The sequence below is a fragment of the Orycteropus afer genome, unplaced genomic scaffold (assembly GCF_000298275.1).
Source record: "Orycteropus afer afer isolate SDZICR_OR568_19922 unplaced genomic scaffold, OryAfe1.0 scaffold00031, whole genome shotgun sequence".
NCBI lineage: Eukaryota > Metazoa > Chordata > Mammalia > Tubulidentata > Orycteropodidae > Orycteropus > Orycteropus afer.
Genome location: NW_006921618.1, coordinates 4241438 through 4258857, shown reverse-complemented (window position 1 = coordinate 4258857; position 17420 = coordinate 4241438). Strand labels below are relative to the sequence as shown.

The following is a 17420-nucleotide window of genomic DNA, read 5'->3' as shown; positions in this document are numbered from 1 at the left end:
ATTCACCATTCTGTCTAGACAAGCTTTTGGAGGGGTTAAAAAAAAAAAAGCCAAGAACAGACCAGCTCTGTGCTGCTTTCCAGTAGCCCGCGGCCCCTTGGGCTCTCCTTCCATTGTATAGATGGGTGCTGCGAGTGTAGGGGTCAGCTAAACAATGTCAACAGGAACCTCCTCTTGTCATTGCAGCCCTTTGAGTGATGGTTACTTTCTGAGGAAGATGGAAAGGAGTGCTCGCTCCACAGCAGCCCCAAAGGCTGCACTATGACACAAGTCTGAGTGTCCGGACAGGGAAAGCATTTCGCTCAGAAGTCCCCAATGTGGAGCTGACATCCCTCCTCTCACTTTACTCATGGAGCACTGTAAACCACTGCCTTTATAAAGAAAACTAGTTTTAACTATAAAGAACAAACACAAGCCTATTTCAATGGTCTAGCAGAACAAATTAAAACATTTACTTCTGAATCAAACATCAAAAGAACATAAACAGCTTGCAAAAAGGACAGTTCCATTTAAGAAAAATGACCAAATCCTCATTTTTCCCAGTATTTCTTCAACTTCAGTCGTTCTGGTGCCACCTTCACAATTTTTGCTAAAATCTACACATTACCTGCAATATTATTCATTTAACCATTTTCTTAAAAAAGAAAAAATATGCATATATTTAAACAAACTTAACTGCAACATGAGTAACAGTGAAATCACAGCTGTGACTGCTACCTATGTATTTTCTCATTAAGTTTATTAAAAGAATACGGAATAAAAACATCTGTCCATGGTATCACTTAAAAAAAAAAAAATCGCCTCAGTTGGAACCCCTATCCACTGCTGGCAGGAATGCAAAATGGTTCACCCTTTATGGGAAATGATGCTCTGGTGGTGCAGCGCCTGAGGCATTTGACTGCTGACCAGAAGGCTGGTGGTTCAAATTCACCAGCTGCACAATGGAAGGAAGATGGGGCAATCTTCTTCTCTAAGGATTTATCGCCTTGGAAACACAATAGGGGTTGCTATGAGTCAGAATCAACTGGATGGCAGTGTGTTTGGCTTGGTGTTTGGTTTGTGGAAAACAGTGCAGCAGTTCAAAAAAACTGAAAAAAAAAAAAAAAAAGAGCTATTATATGATCCAGCAAGGAGCTCTGGTGGAACGATGGTTAAGGCATTCAGCTGCTGAGTCAGCATCAACTTGATGGCAATAGGTTTATATAAGTCAGCAATTTCACTCCTAGGTATATACCTAAAAGACTTAAAAGCAGAAACTCAGAGACATTACACTAATGTTCACTGCTGCACTATTCCTAACAGCCAAAAAGTGGAAACAACCCAAATGTCCATCGACAGGTGAACGGATTAATAAAATGTGGTACATACATACAATGGAATACTACTTAGCCAGAATTAGAAACGAAGTCTTGATACATAGTACAATATGGATGGAGTTAGAAGACATTATGCTGGATAAAATAAGTCAATCACAGACAGACAAATATTGTATAATCTTACTTACATAAAAAGACAAGAAAAGGCAGATAGATAGCAAAGTTTATTAGTGGTTACCACAGGAGGGAATGAGGGAGAAAAGAAGGGCTAACAGTGATGGAAAAATTGCACTGATTAAGGGTAGGGTTGCACTGACGATTAGTGTATTTGCTGTCAATAAGTTCTACACTTGTAATAAGTTGAACTGGCAAAAATTGTGTGACACATATGTTTACAACAACAATGGAAGAGTAGCTGCTGAGGCTGCTAATGTACAACCAAACACCTCATGGGTTTAGCTTCTTCAGTTTAGAGGTTTAGAGTCATGGTTTCATGGGACATACCAGTTAATTGGCCTAATAACATGCTTAGTGCTTCTACTCTACCTCCTAGTTCACTACGTAGTGTGTGGGGTCTTAAAAGCTTGCAAGCAGCCATCAAAGGCACAACAAGTGGTCTCTATTCACCTGGAACAAGGAAGGAAGGAGAGTCAGGAATTGGAGGAGGATATGGAATGGGTGGCTAACTGCCTCCATGAATAACTACCTCCTTTACCATGAGACCAGAACTGGATGGTGCCTGGCCACCATTACTGCATATTTGATCAAAGATTCCACAGAAGAATCCTGATCAAAAGGGGTGAAATACACAATAGAATTTCAAATTCTCAGGGATTCCATATTTCTGGAACCATGGAAGGTAGATGAATCACTTAAACTACTACCCTGAGATAATCTTTAAACCTTAAACCAAAAGATCCCCTGAAGTCATGTTAAAACTGAACAACAGTTTCACTTAATAAAAAATGTCTACCTTGAGCATTATGTTCTGTTTTTTGACCTTGTGTACATTTTTTTTCCCATCATAAATATTCATTGAGCTAGGCACAAAAGTACAGAAAACACTGTTCCTGCCCTCGAGGAGCTTACATTCTAATAGCAAAAGTATTTCATTTATTTATTTATTTAGATTTGGGTCAAAGTTTACAGAACAAATTCATTTTCTATTCAACAGTTCATACACATTCTGACTGCACTGACTGCAATCCCCATAATATAAATCTCTATAATACAACAGTTCTCTTCCTACTTCTTCCCTCCGGTTACCTTTTCCCTGTATCCTTCTTTCCTATGCATTCCTGCCCTCTAAGCTATCTCCCTGTGCAAATGTTGCCCTTCTGATCCCCCATGGCTGATTCATTGTTCTAAGGAGTGTACCTACCTGGTGTAAATGTTCACCTTATAGGCCTATCCACTATCTGGCTAGAAGCCATGGGAGTGAGTTCAATTCCAGGCCCGAAGGTTGCTTAGGGGTCATAGTCTCGAGGATTTCACTGATCATCATGTTCTTTTAAGAACTACCTATATGGTGAATTGTGGTCAATGTCATGAGACAGAGTGTATGTGAACTGCCGTATGGAAAGCGAATTTGCTCTGTAAATTTTCACCCAAATCACAATTAAAAAAAAAAAAGTTCATCCAAAGATAGTGTTAAGAAAGTAATAAAAAAAAGAACTACTTATATGGTTCAACAAGACAGAAAAAACATGCTGGTGAGGATGTGGAGAGATTGGGACTCTCCTACACTGCTGATGGAACTGTAAAATGACACAACCACTGTGGAAAGCAGTATGGTGATTCTTTTAAAAGTTGGCATCAGAAATACTATTTGACCCAGCAATCTCATTGCTAGATATATATCCTAAAGAAGCGAAAGCCAGGGCAAGAACAGATATATGTACACCTACATTCATTGCAAGAGCTCTGGTTGGCATAGTGCCTAAGGCATTTGACTGCTAACCAGAAGACTGGAGGAAGTTCAAACCCACCAGCCACTCCTTGCAAGGAAGACAGTTAATCTACTTTTGTAGAAATACTGTCTCAGAAACCCAAGGAGGGGTTGCTATGAGTTGGGATCGACTCGACGGCAGTGAGTTTGTTTTTTTTTCGTATATTCATCATAGCACTATTTACAACAGCAAAAAGATGGAAACCACCTAGGTGCCCATTAACCGAAGAATGCATAAGCAAACTATGGTACATACACAAATGGAGTACTATGAAACACTAAAGAATAATGCAGCCTCTACAAAACATAACATGGGTGAACTTGGAGGACATTGTGGTGGGTGAAATAAAGTCAATCATAGAAGGACAAATATTGTACTAGTTCACTATTGTAAAAAGTCAAGGAGAGGTTTATATATGGAATCAAGCTTTCTTTGTTGGTTACCAGGGGTGGGAGAGGAAGAAAGGGAACACTGCTTGATAGGTAAAGACAAGCATTGATTTGGGTGAAGGGAAGGGCATTGTGCCAAAAGTGAGTGATCAACACAGTGGCACTGAGGAAGAGGAAGATATAGAGAGGTACCTGGGAGGTACAGACAACAAAGATGAACCCTTCTGCACATACTGTACTGCGCTGTTAGTGATGGCAAGCATTGATCTGTATATAGGTAGATACATGGGTGGACAGGCTGAACCATCAGGCATGTCTAGGCAGGGGGTGGTGCTCCCATGACCACGTACAGGGCTAGCAGACATTGTTTCTACACGTGTGTTTGTATTGCTGTAAAAATGTCCGGATGTATAGTAGAGCTGACAAGGGGCAAGGTTGTGGTGGTTTCTTGGCCACAGCTGGCTACGCAGAGGGAGCAAGTAGTTGGACCTGCGGGCTTGAGACCATGGTTGCAAGGGACATCAAGCTCTACTGGCATAACATATTACACAAAAACATTATTCTATATCCTACTTTGGGAGTAGCAGCTGGGATCTTAAAAGCTTGCAAGCAGCCATCTAGATCAACAATGAGTCCCTCCTTGTCCAGAGCAAAGAAGAATGAAGAAAACCAAAGACACATGGAAACAGTTAGTCCAAGGGACTGGTAGACCATGAGATCCTGGATAGAGTGGGAGAATAATGTAGCATAAATCTCAAAATCATAAAAAAAAAAAAACCAAAAACAAAAAAAACAAGGTTTGTTGGTCTGATAGAGCCTGGTGAGACCCCTGAGACTATGGTCCCTAGCTACCCTTCAGGTCTGGAACTGAACTCACTCCTGTGGCTTCTAGCCAAATAATAGACAGGTGTATGGGGTGAACATTTACATCAGTGAAATACACTCCTTGGAGTGATCAATCTGGGAGAACAGAAGGATAGTGCTTGCACAGGAGAAAGCTCCGGGGGCAGGAAGGAGTGCATAAGAGGAAGGGACACAGAGAAGAGGTAACTACAGGGAGGAAATGGGAAGAGAGCCATTACATTGTGGGGAACTGCAATCAATGTCATGCAACAAAATGTGTATGAACTGCTGTATGGAAAATGAATTTACTCTGTAAACTTTTACCAAATCACAACAATTTTTTTTTTTTTTAAAAAAGAACATGGCTTTGTGTCTAAGGCATCTGACTGCTAACCAGAAGGCTGGCAGTTAAAACCCACCAGCCACTTCTTGGAAGGAAGACTGAGCAATCTACTTCTGTAGAGATACCTGCCTTGGAAACCCAAGAAGGGGTCGCTATGAGTTGGATCCAACTCGACAGCAGTGAGGTTTTCTTCCCCATCCCCACCCCCCGCAAACAAAAAAGAACTATTTACATGGGCTCAAAATGACAATGGAACCCTAGGGAACAGTGAGTTTATTATGTTAACGAGGGAAGAACAACTCAAAAAAGGAGGGCAAGAGTGGTTGCACAACTTGAAGAATGTAATCAATGTCACTGAATTGTATATGTAGAAACGGTTGAATTGGTCTTATGTTTTGCAGTGTATATTCTTAATAACAAAAAAAAGAAAACTTTGAAAAAAAATCAGCTCACATGTTGAGGTATGTGAAAAGTATCATCAGAAAAGTAACCTCTACATGCCCAGGAAGAAAGCCAAAATCTGACTTATTTTATTTTTCAGACTTGACAGAGCAACTGTTTTCGAAGACTTTCCCGAGTACTCTGATGCTCTTTATAGAGCATCCACTCCATGGTCCAGCAAAGACCCTGACCATCCTTTTTACAATTGAGAACCACACAGAAGTCCTAATTCTCATTTGCCTCAATGGTTTTCAAATCAGTGCTGTTGAAATTCCATGAGTTTCTTCTCAAACCATGATCGCAGGCTACTGCAGTGTAAAAATTCAAAGTATTCTTCAGTCCACCAACTTAATCTTTCTGTTCCAAATGCAGAAAACTTCATCATTAGGAAGTAAGCTGATCCACATCTTTCTGGACCTAAGTACAGTCCATTGTCATTATTTGAGGTAGTTATGTTCTGTAAAATTACTGCGCACAATGAATTGGTGAATACTGAGCCATTTCTAAGGGAACACAGGGTTAGAGGTTCCTGTAAGCCTCTGGCCACAACATTTCTGTCAACAAATCAGGACATAACCTTTATATATATTTCTGTTTAAAGACACCTTATTTTATATTGTTGCTGTTCATCAACACTGAATTCATGTCCAATAGCACCGTAATCAGGCCTGAATGAAGCTTGTCTATCAACCTACTTTTTCTGTGAGGCCCATTACAGCTTTCTTGTGCTTAGGGACATTAGACAAAACCTTAGCACTACGCTTGGAGGGCCATTTTAAACAGCGAAATCACCAACAAAACACACAAAAATGCAAAAAACATGGCTCTCGATCATGCAATAGGAGCTCTGGTGGTGTAGTGGTTAAGGCATTTGGCTGCTGACCAAATGGTTGGTGGTTTGAAGCCACCAGCTGCTCCGTGGAAGAAAGACGAGGCAGTCTGTTTCTGTAAAGATTTACAGCCTTGGAAACCCAATGGGGGCTGCTATGAGCTAGAACCAACTCAACAGCAGTGACCTAGAGGTTGGCTTTTTTTTTTTTTTTTGAGACCATGCAAAGGACACTTGTTTAGCACATGAGAACTCAAACAAGGCAGAGCAACTCAAGTTTTTAGCTGCTTTGTGCCTATCTATGAGTAACCTCTATGAATGTTGATTCTGAAGTTACAAATTTTACTGAGTAGGTGAGTTCACAAACACAAAATCAGCAAATAATGACAATCAGCTAATTCTTTGTACACCTATGCAGCAACCCAGCTAGAGGTGGCTTGAAGAAAGCGTGATATTCTATGTACCTAAGAAGACTTCTGATAATTCTTCTATACCATATAGTTGTGACCATGATGTGTGTTTCTTTTCTATGACTGTATCCTATATACAAATAAGAATTTTAATTAAAAATCACTATTTTGCACTCTAACAGACCCTTCATTTGGTACTGTTTTGGCACCCAACTTGAAATGCAGGATCTAAAAATCCTGCCATTCCAATTTCCATATAATTTAATGAACCTGTGAAAAGCTAGTCAGTTTACAGACAATAGTGAACCTAATCTAATCAAGGTTGACATAATGAAAAGAAATGGGTACTCATATCAAAGTAGTTTCTGTAAGTACCAAACAACTGGCTATGGTATTGTACTCCATTTTACAGATGCAGAAAATAACTTACCCAAGGCTCCTCTTTAGTTCATAGTTGTGCACAGCTCTGGCCCAAATCTGCCAGACTCCAAAGCCACTACTGCCACTAAGTCCAGACAACGGATTCTTCTACAATTTAAAACCCTAAACAATTATTACCTCCCAAAGGGATACTGGCATGTCAAGATTTTTACTGCCAGTGAAGTAAGATATAGCCATGAAATGGACTGTGCTCCCCATGCAATAGGACACTAGGCAACTGGGCTAACAAGTCTATACAAAGCCAAACGAGCTTGTTCAGATTCATTCCCAGACTAATCCCACTGCACATGTCACAGACATAAGTCTACCCGGCTGGTGTGATTCAAGAACTTTAGAGAAATGGGAGTCATCACGATTGATACTCCTTGGCAAGAATGTGCTGTTGCCTGGCTTATAAAATGCCACAGGGTTCAATTTCAAGGCAACGTGCCTCACCCCCTTGCAGCTGGAAGATGAGTAAGACAGTAAATTGGTACTAGAAAATGAGGTAAAGGATTTGGACTGGCTCACAGATTTCAAACCAGGCAATGGGATGGTGAGGTAGGCCAGTAAAAACATAATGGCTTACAATCAGAGCTTTTGGTCTTCTCCATCTGGAGGCAATTTTTTGGCAAACAAATCAAAAGCCCAAAAGGAAAATATTTCAGCATTTTTCTGGTCCCTCTGACTCTATGCCTGTCTCTTCTATTTTCCCCCAAGGAAAAAAGCTCTGATGTTCAACTTTTCCTAGGAATAGACCAAGAATGATGCTAGTCCATGGCCTACTAGTATCAATCAAAAAGATGAGAAATGCTTCAACATCAATCAATATGGAGTAGAAAATCTTTCATCTCTAGAGTTTATTCTAAATTCAGGTATATGCTCAATCATCTAGTTCTGCTCCTATTGAGGGTATTTACCTGCAAAATAAATATGAGATCAAAACCATAGTCTGGACTAGCCAAAAGGAGTTATCAAGGAGTATGCACTACGATCTTAGTTAACTCGGGCTGCTTCTACATATCCACTTATTCAGAGTGATGTTCCTCTTTCTGCCTCCTTTCCCATATTTTAAAGAAACAAAGTAACAAGACTACTCTCCTTGGAAAAAATAATTCAAGAAATGATTTTTAAATGTGAACATTTTACTTAAAAGTTAGCCATCTCAGTTATTTAAGATATAAACAATGGTGGAAGGCCTTGATGAGTTTTACAGGTTCAAGTTCACACATGCTCAATTTTCTTTTAAAAGGCAACATGTTGCTTCAAAGAAAGTCCCACCTGATCAGGGGACACCAACTCTGCAGCTGTTTCCACTAAAGATTGGCACCTCTAGGCCAGGTTTAAACTTCATAACAATAAAACATGAAAGGTTTGTCTTACAATAAAAACAAGCCAACATGGAAAAGAGAAGAGCTTTCTTTGCCCTTGGCCACTTTTTTTGTTGTTGTTGCTGCCGCATGACAAGCTCTTTTGGAAGAAAAAAGCCAAAGGAAAAAAGAGTACAAAGCATTTTTCACCTTCCCTGGAAGCAAATATTTAACAATGAATACAGTTTATATAACTCTGTCTCTCCCTCACTCAAGCCTGTTCTCTTAGTTCATGCTTCTGAAATGACAAATAACTCTAAAATAACAAAATGCCTAATTACAGGTATATATCTTCACGGCAAGGTACAGTTATGGGGGAGAAAGGATAGTGAGGAATGAGGGGGAAAAGAAACCACAACAGAAAAGCCCCATGGAATTAACATTAGGCACAGAGCCCATACTCTGAAACCATTTCTTTTGGAGAGGAAAAAGAATTGGCACAAATTCTTTCAAAGAGAAATTACCACCCTCCAAATCAATGTAACCAATACTTATATGCATGCTTAATGCCCGAAAGGACATCATAAAACTGGCGAGAAATAAATATGCATTCTTAGGAAGCAGTGATTCCTTATCAGTCATCTGAATAGTATTTTACTAATAAAAAGAACAGAATTCTGCTCCCACTAACTATACATACAATAAATATCCCCTTATCTTATGCCTAAGTGGATTTTGGGAGCTCTGGTAGCATAGTGCCTAAGGCACTTGACTGCTGACCAGAAGGCTGGTGGTTCAAACCCACCAGCCACTCCTTGGAAAGAAGGTTGGACAATCTACTTCTGTAGTGATACCGCCTCGGAAACCCAAGGAGAGGTTGCTATGAGTTGGGTCCGACTAAATGGCACATAACAACTACAACAAAGTGGATTTTATAACAAATTTGAAAGAATAACCACCAACCTGGGTGCAGAATGATGTATAAGCCATCTTTTTTGAAAGAAAGGGGGAGAAATATATGTGGATGACCATCACTGTGACATAGGGACATTGCTAGAAACCCACTGCATCTTTTGTTTTGCATTTAGAAGAAACTTTGTCATGTCACAGATTAATAAAGCTTTATTCTATTGCAAATAATTACCAAGAAGCAAACATCAGCAGGAATTAACAAGCAGCCTATATAATGTGATTGCAGTGTTAGGGTAGAAAAGTGCTTTGGATGTTAGCACCGAAACTGGACAACTTGGAGCAATAGGTGGTCGCTCCCAAAAAGAATCCACTTTGCAGGAGTTGCAATTAACTGATGAACTGACATTGTTTAGGAGGGTGGGGGCTACAGAAATTCACTTTGAAAACATCACTTTGGAAACACTTCTGTAAAAGACCACAGACCCACCTCATTTATCAATAACTAATTGTATAAAAGTTATTAAGGCCTTTATTTCAGCTGACATTTAGCCTTTTAAATGAGGTGCCTACATTCATGAACCTAAGGTACAGTTATCAAATGGCAAAATTTAAGTCTTCCTGTTCAATCATGTTTTTATCAAAGCTTCTACAATCATCAAATGCATTTGCCATGACAGAACAAACAAGAATGTGCTTTTAAACAAAAGTACCCTTGGGACTAAGGTTAGTGAGAATTATATTTCCAAGAAACATTCCAGATTTATGAAAGATGTTCAGGGTCCAATTTATAAGGGGAGAGGAAAAAAAGTGTTTCAGGTCAGCTCCAAACTGTTACTTAATCCTTTGGGACAAAGATAGACTGTCCCAGGTGTCCATGTATAAATGCCAACTCATGTAAATGAACCAAGAGAGTGTGCCAGACCGAAGAACCGGAGATGGTCAATTCGGTCTGTGTTAATCAGCCGCTCTAAAGTCAACACTGCTGCAGGGTATATAGGAAATAGGGGCTATCCGGACTAGACAGAGGCTGGAACATCTGTAGGAATTTTTTAGATAGACACCAATTACCAGGATTCTGATCAGAACAAGCAAACTAGTCAGCAGAAAAGAAGTAAAGATATAAAAGGTAAATGTGGAAGCCATTACCGGTGTGTTTTGTTTCATGAAAAGCCAAACTCACAAAAGGATCCTTTTAAATGAGTGCTTGCGGCTCATGATTCAACATTCAAAATTCTGACAGCCACACTATTTTCCAAGAATGCATAAAACAAGAAACACAACTGCAGACATCTACCGAAATAGAAATAGCTAATTCACATGTAGGGATAGAATGTAGAAAAATGAGAAAAAGCTCTGAAATTTATTAAAGGAAGACTGACAAAAAAGATGCAGAATGACTAGGTTGGATGAACACAATAGAAGACTCAACACATTCTATTTGGGAAAGAGTTTGGAGGTACTAATAGTCATAGTGCCAGGCACTATACCATGTTTCTAAATATTATCTTATTTAATCCACAGAACCACCCCATGAAGTTTATTATGCCTGGCCTGTTTTACAGACGAGGTGCTAAGTAACTTGGCTAAGTACACAAAGCTAAGTAAGTGGAATTCAAATATGGTCTGCCTGACTCCAAAGTCATGACTCCGGGCTCCGGGCTACGCACGGGGCTAAACTTCACAGAGAGGTCAGCACAGGAGCAGTGACTGGGCTGTTGTTAGATTTGACAACAGTGTGACTGTAGCGCTACCCATGCGTAATTCATAACTATGTTACTCTCTTCAATCCGTCCAGGAAACAACAGAATCCACAGATGCTTGACTTATCAAGAATGGTAACATTAAGACCTGAAATTACTTAGAGCCAAGGAGAAAGAGTCAACAATTGAAGCCAGGAACCACTTCCCTCTGTGCATGGACTGGAGATGAATCCACTCCTAGGTATACATCCAAAGGACTTGACAGGAGGGATACAAACAGATTTCTGTATAACAGTGTTCACTGCAGCATTATTCACAATAGCCCAAAGGGGAGAACAACCCCAGCGCTCATTAACAGATGAATGGATAAACAAAATGTGGTACATATACATAATGGAATACTAATCAGCCATAAAAAGAACTTTAGTTGTGATACATGCTAAAACATAGGCTTGCTGAGTAAAATAAGTCAATCACAAAAGGACAAACACTATATAACCTTACTTATATGAAAAGACAAGAATTAGTAAATAGAGACCAATGGCTACAGTGGGGCAGGAGGGGGAAAGGAGAGAGGGACTTATTATCTGGGAAGTTAACAGGAGAGTTGGGAGTGTTTCTGGTGATGGGAAGACTGGCATCAATTAAGGGTAATGGTTGTATAACTTGATGAGTGTAAATGGTATCACTAAGTTGTACACCAGAAAAAGAGCAAAATGGCAAACATTGTGGTGCATACAATTTTACAACAACCACAACAAAAAGAAGCTAAAGTTGCTGACAGTACTTAAGTACATCCAATTACCTCACAGGATTGTTCTGTTGGTTCAAAAGTTCAGGGTAATGGTTTCATGGGTCTGTCTAGTCAACTGGCCTATATGTACTGTTTCTGGAGTTATTATTCTACTCCCTACTTCAGGGAGTAGTGCCTTGTGGTCTTAAAACCTTGCCAGCAGCCATTCAAGATACAACTGATTTTCTTTGCCTGGAGCAGCAAAGGAAGGACAAGACCCAGGAATTGGAGAATAGAATGCAGGTCTACAAAGGGTCGCTATGAGTCGGAGCTGACTCGACAGCACCTGACAATAACAACAACAACAATCTTTATGAAAGCAGACTGCCTAATCTTTTTCCTGTGGAGCAGGTGGTGGGTTCGAACCCCCAACCTTTTGGTTAACAGTTGAATGTTTTAACCACTGTGCCACCAGAGCTCTTTATTAAGACTGGAGGAACCCTCAAACCTATTGCTCTAAGCTCCAAATCATGAGTTGAAATTATCCCTTAAAGTCATCTTTAAACAACCGTTTAGTTAAATTAGTAAAGAACGTCCCCCATGAGCACTGCACTCTTTTTTAAAGACTATCATACACAAGATCAAACTGTCAACAGCAACTCTAAAGCACAGATGAGAAGTTTAAGGGTAGTGAGTCTATGCCAATGGTGATAAAACCATATGGGTTCAGACAGTGAGAACGGTGACACAACATGAAGAATGGAACAAATGCTACTGAATTGTAATAGAGAAACTGATGAATGGTATATGTTCTAATGTGTGTATTTTGTGCCAAAATTACATACACACGGTTAAACTGAAACAGAAAAAGGGACCAGGTATTTTAAAAGTATACTGACATTTTTGCACTTAAGGTATTATTGGTAGAAATGATGACTATCCCAAGACAGCTTTTGCAAAAGTGTTGGAAGGACTTGCCTGCATTTTGGAGCCTTTTATGAGCAAGCAACTTTTTCTCTGCTATTCAAATCTGGCTCTAAGAAGCTGCCAAAGCCCACAGGACAGGAAACAGCACTCAGTTGGCCGTTTATGACAGCAGTATCCTACAGTCTTTCTTAAAGCTATCACTAGTCTACAAATCCCCTAATAAACCTCTCCAAATCACTGGACTTGCATACATTAAGAAACTAAGAACTTAATTTTCATAATCTGAGCGAAGGGGAAAAAAATTTCTCTCTGGTGGCATAGTGCCTAAGGCATTTGACTGCTAACCAGAAGGCTGGTGGTTCAAACCCACCAGCCACTCCTCGGAAGGAAGGTTGGGCAATCTACTTCCATAGTGATACCACCTCGGAAATCCAAGGAGGGGTCGCTATGAGTCAGATCCGACTCGACAGCACTTCATTGCAAAGTAAAAGTTAACAGCTGAAAAATAAGTTTCCAGTTGTAGCTGGAACGAAGAGAAAAATAAGTTGTGATTTTTCAATGGTCACAGCCAATCTCTTCTGGGAACACATAAGATTAGCAGCATTTATTCCAGTATCAAGACAACATACATGACGGGAACAGTAGCACACGGTATTTTGCTTCTAATTAGAAAGGAACATTTATGCTCTCACAAAGTCAGTGTTTGTCATGTAAAGTCTCTGCTGAAATGGTAAAAAATAAAATAAAAAATTTCTGTTGTTGTGAGATGCTGTTGCATCGACTCCAACTCATGGCGACCCTACATGCAACAGAATGCAACCCTGCCCAGCCCCATGTCATCCTCACGATCCTTGCTGTGCTTGAGCTCACCGCTGCAGCCACTGTGTCAATCCATCTCATGGAGGATGTTCCTCTTTTTCACTGACCCTGCACTTTACCAAGGAGCTCTGGTAGCATAGTGGCTAAGGCACTTGACTGCTAACCAGAAGGCTGGTGGTTCAAACCCACCAGCCACTCCTCGGAAAGAAGGTTAGGCAATCTACTTCCGTAGTGATACTGCCTCGGAAACCCAAGGAGGGGTCGCTATGAGTCGGGCCGACTCGACGGCACATAATAACAACAACAGCACTTTACCAAACATGATGTGGTGCTCCAGGGACTCCCTCTTGATAACACATCCAAAGTTACAGGAGAAGAAATCTTGCCATCCTCACTTCCTACAACTAATCAATTTCAATTTAGTCACCTGAAATGGTACCAAGCCACTGGCAGCTTCCTAATTCTACTTTCCTAGTAAAAAGTGAATTATGTTGCTTACATCATTTGCTTCAGTTAATCATTTAAAATCTGTCAGACAGGAACTAGTGGTTTATACATGCAGGTTCTGACAGACAATCAGAAATATTTGCTGTAACTCATAAACATTTTCAAGTAAAGTCTAAGTCTACAAATCTGTCAACAATTATGTCAGAGCATTATAATAATTATAAATTATCTTCAGTATTCCAATGCAGGTTTAAGTTGGATAGAGAAAACTGAAGTAAAAGCACTGGATTTCAGTTGCTCCCTAATATCTTGTTAACTATTAACCAAATAGTTTTAATTTTCTACCTGAAGGTACATAATTGAAGAGACTTGGGAAGTCATTGTAATTTTAAACCACCACCTCAGTGGCACTGCCACCTACCTACCCTTCCTGCTCACTCCCTCCTAGTCACTGACTGGCAGCATCATCCACACTTAGGAGCTGCAAAAACGGCAAGGAGGCCACATGTTCCGACCTCCTCTAATCCCACAAGAAGACAGGATTACCAGCAGTAACCCAAGGCCTATTACTGCAAGGCCAGACATGCTGCCTCCCTCCAGCCCTTTCACCAACCATTCCTCCCAAAGCACCCACCACCTCTCTCCTGGGTTCGATAATTCACTGCAGTGGCCACGCAGAACTCACAGATTACAGGGTTTATTAGGGAAGCACCAGACTACAATTCAAGTTCAGGAAGAACACTCAGTCTCTCTCCCAGCCCACCGTCTCTCAGCCAAGTCTCTCACGGTCTCTCTCCCAGCAGTGCGTGTCCCTCGGTGTCTCACTCAGCAATGCATGTCTCTTGCGTCTCTTTCTCAGCAGCACGTGTCTCAGGAGGGCATGTCTCTTTCAGCAGCATGTCTTCCTCAACCAGCAGTCAGAGAGAGTTCTGCCTCTAGGAGGCCTCCTTTTGAGCCCGGCAGGGTGGTCAAACTAGCCAATCATAGCATCAGAACTCTAAGCACCTGAGAGAGAGTGGGCACCTCCCAGAACATTGTTTTGTGCCACTTCCAACAGAAATACTCCAGGTGGACAACTTCAGCAATCAGGAGTTCCTCAGTTGCTCATAGAAATCCCACCTTGGAGTTTACAAAGACTTACGGGTAGAAAAGCCACACTAAGTAATTTACTACACCGCAGGAGCCTACTATCTTCCAAGACCATATCCTAACCTACCTATAGCCGCACTAAACAATCAAAGGACTCTTCCCACGTTTTGTCTCATTTGTACTCAAAGTCACCATTTATTTCTTGTTCCTTTCATGCTATCTAAAGAAAATTTTAAAATCACTTTATCCACCTCTTACTCTAAAAAAACCACAAGTTAAATTATTAACTGTTAGTTATTATCTCAATTCCAATGGTCTTTCACTTTATAAATAATATAGTTCTTTTTTGTCTGAGGAGTTCTGGTGCCATAGTGGTTATAGCATTTGGATTCTAACAAAAAAGGTGACAGCTTGAACTTGATGGCAGTGACTTTGGTTGCGTATTATAGTCTGAAAGGGATGTGGCTAGCATCCTAAGTTCTAGGTAGTTCCATTTGTCTAGAGCAGGGTTTTTCAACCTTAACACTCTACATTTTGGGCTGAGTAATTCTTTGTTGTGGAGGCTGCCTTGTGCATTGTAGGATGTTTAACAGCATCCTTGATCTCTACTCACTACCTGCAAGTAGCACCACTCCTTGAGTATGACAACTAACATCTCCAGACATGGCCCAATGTCTCTTGGGGGGTGGAGGGACAATCACCCTAGTTGAGAACCACTGGTCTAGGGATTTACAAGTTATAAAATGCTTTTACGTCTATTATCTTATCCTGAGCCTCTCTTATCCCATTGCCATCAAGTCAATTCCAACTCATAGCGACATTTAGGACAGAACAGAACTGCCCCTTAGGGTTTCCATGACTGTAATCATTACAGAAGCAGACTGCCTCATCTTTCTCCCACAGCAGGTGGTGGGTTCAAACTGCTGACCTTTAGTTTAACAGCTGAGCACTTAACCACTGTGCTACCAGAACTCCTTTGAGCTTCACTAAACAAAACAAAACAAAACAAAACAAAACAAAAACAAATTCACTGCCATCGAGTTGAGTCTATTTGACTCATAGCAACCCCTCCTTGCGTTTCCAAGGCAGTACCTCTACGGAAGCAGACTGCCTAATCTTCCTCCCGAGGAGTGGCTGGTGGGTTTGAACTGCCAACCTTCTAGTTAATAGACAAATGCCTTAGGCACTACGCCACCAGAGCTATATATACATGTTTATGTGCTGTATATTCATATATATAATAAAGCACATGGGGGCATAATTATGGAGACTAACATAACCAAATACCTCACGGAATTGGTTTACTGGGTTAAAAGGCTTGGGACCATAGTTCTATAGGACAACTCAGTCAATTGGCATAACACAGTTCATAAAGAGAATGTTCTATATCCTAATTTGGTGAGTAGCATCTAGGGTCTTAAAAGCTTCTAAGTGGCCATCTAAGATATAACTATTGGTCGCTACTCGTCTGTAATAAAAGAGAATGAAGGAAACAAAAGACTCAAAGAAACTAGTTCACAGGACTAATAGCCCCCATAAACCATAGTGTCATTTGGCCTGAGACCAGAAAAATTGGATGGCATCCAGCTACCTCTACCAACCGTTCTGATCAGGGACACAAGAGAAGATCCCACATAGAATGGGGGGAGAAAAATGTAGAACAAAACTCAAATTCCTCAGAAAGCCCAGCCTTATTGGACTGAGAGACTGGAGGATCCCCAGAGACTACTGCCCTAAAAGACCCTTTGAAATTGGAGCAGAAGTCACTTCCAGATGTTACCTTTCATCAAATAGACTGGTTTATAAAATAAACAGTATCGTCCATGAGTACTGTGCTCCTTTAACTTATAAACTATGAGACCAAACAGGCAACATTTACCCTAACACAAAAATGAGAAGGTAAGGAGGGCAAGGAAGCACATGAACGGGAAAAAAAACAGACAGAATGGAAATAATGAGAGAGCTGACACATTGGGAAAACTGTAACCAATGTCCTGGAACAATGTGTTAAAATTGTTAAATGGGAACCTAATTTGCTGTATAAACTTTCACCTTATAACACATTAAAAAAAAAACAGCAATCGAAAATCCTATGGATTGCAGTTTTACTCTGAAACATGAGGTCACCATGAATTGGAATCAACTCAACAGCAACAGGTAATGTTCAGTGGAAACAGTATTTTAAACCAACCTCCAAAGTTATGGGGAGGTGGTGAGAGTGGAGAGGGTATGTATCTATGTGCCAAATGTGGGAGACCCCAATGGCTGGGTAACAGTCTGGGACCAAAGTCCACCGAAACAGTTTCATGGACAAAGCTCTCCAAATATCCAGGGCACAGGGAGAAAATGGTTCCAGCAAATAAATCATGAATGCCCTGGGAACTGAGGAATGGATAACCAAACTATGGTACATACACACAATGGAATACTATGCAACACTAAAGAATACTGTAGAATCTGCAAAACACCGCATAACGTGGATGAACTTGGAGGACATTATGCTGAGGGAAATAAGTCAATCACAAAAGGACAAATATTGTATT

At 40.5% G+C, this 17420-nt stretch overlaps 1 protein-coding gene across 1 annotated transcript in view; it reads right to left on the bottom strand.

Annotated features, from left to right (window-relative positions):
- MICOS10 (mitochondrial contact site and cristae organizing system subunit 10) overlaps positions 1–17420 on the bottom strand; it is a 48529-nt gene that overhangs the window by 3105 nt on the left and 28004 nt on the right. The gene's annotated exons all lie outside the window — the stretch shown is intronic.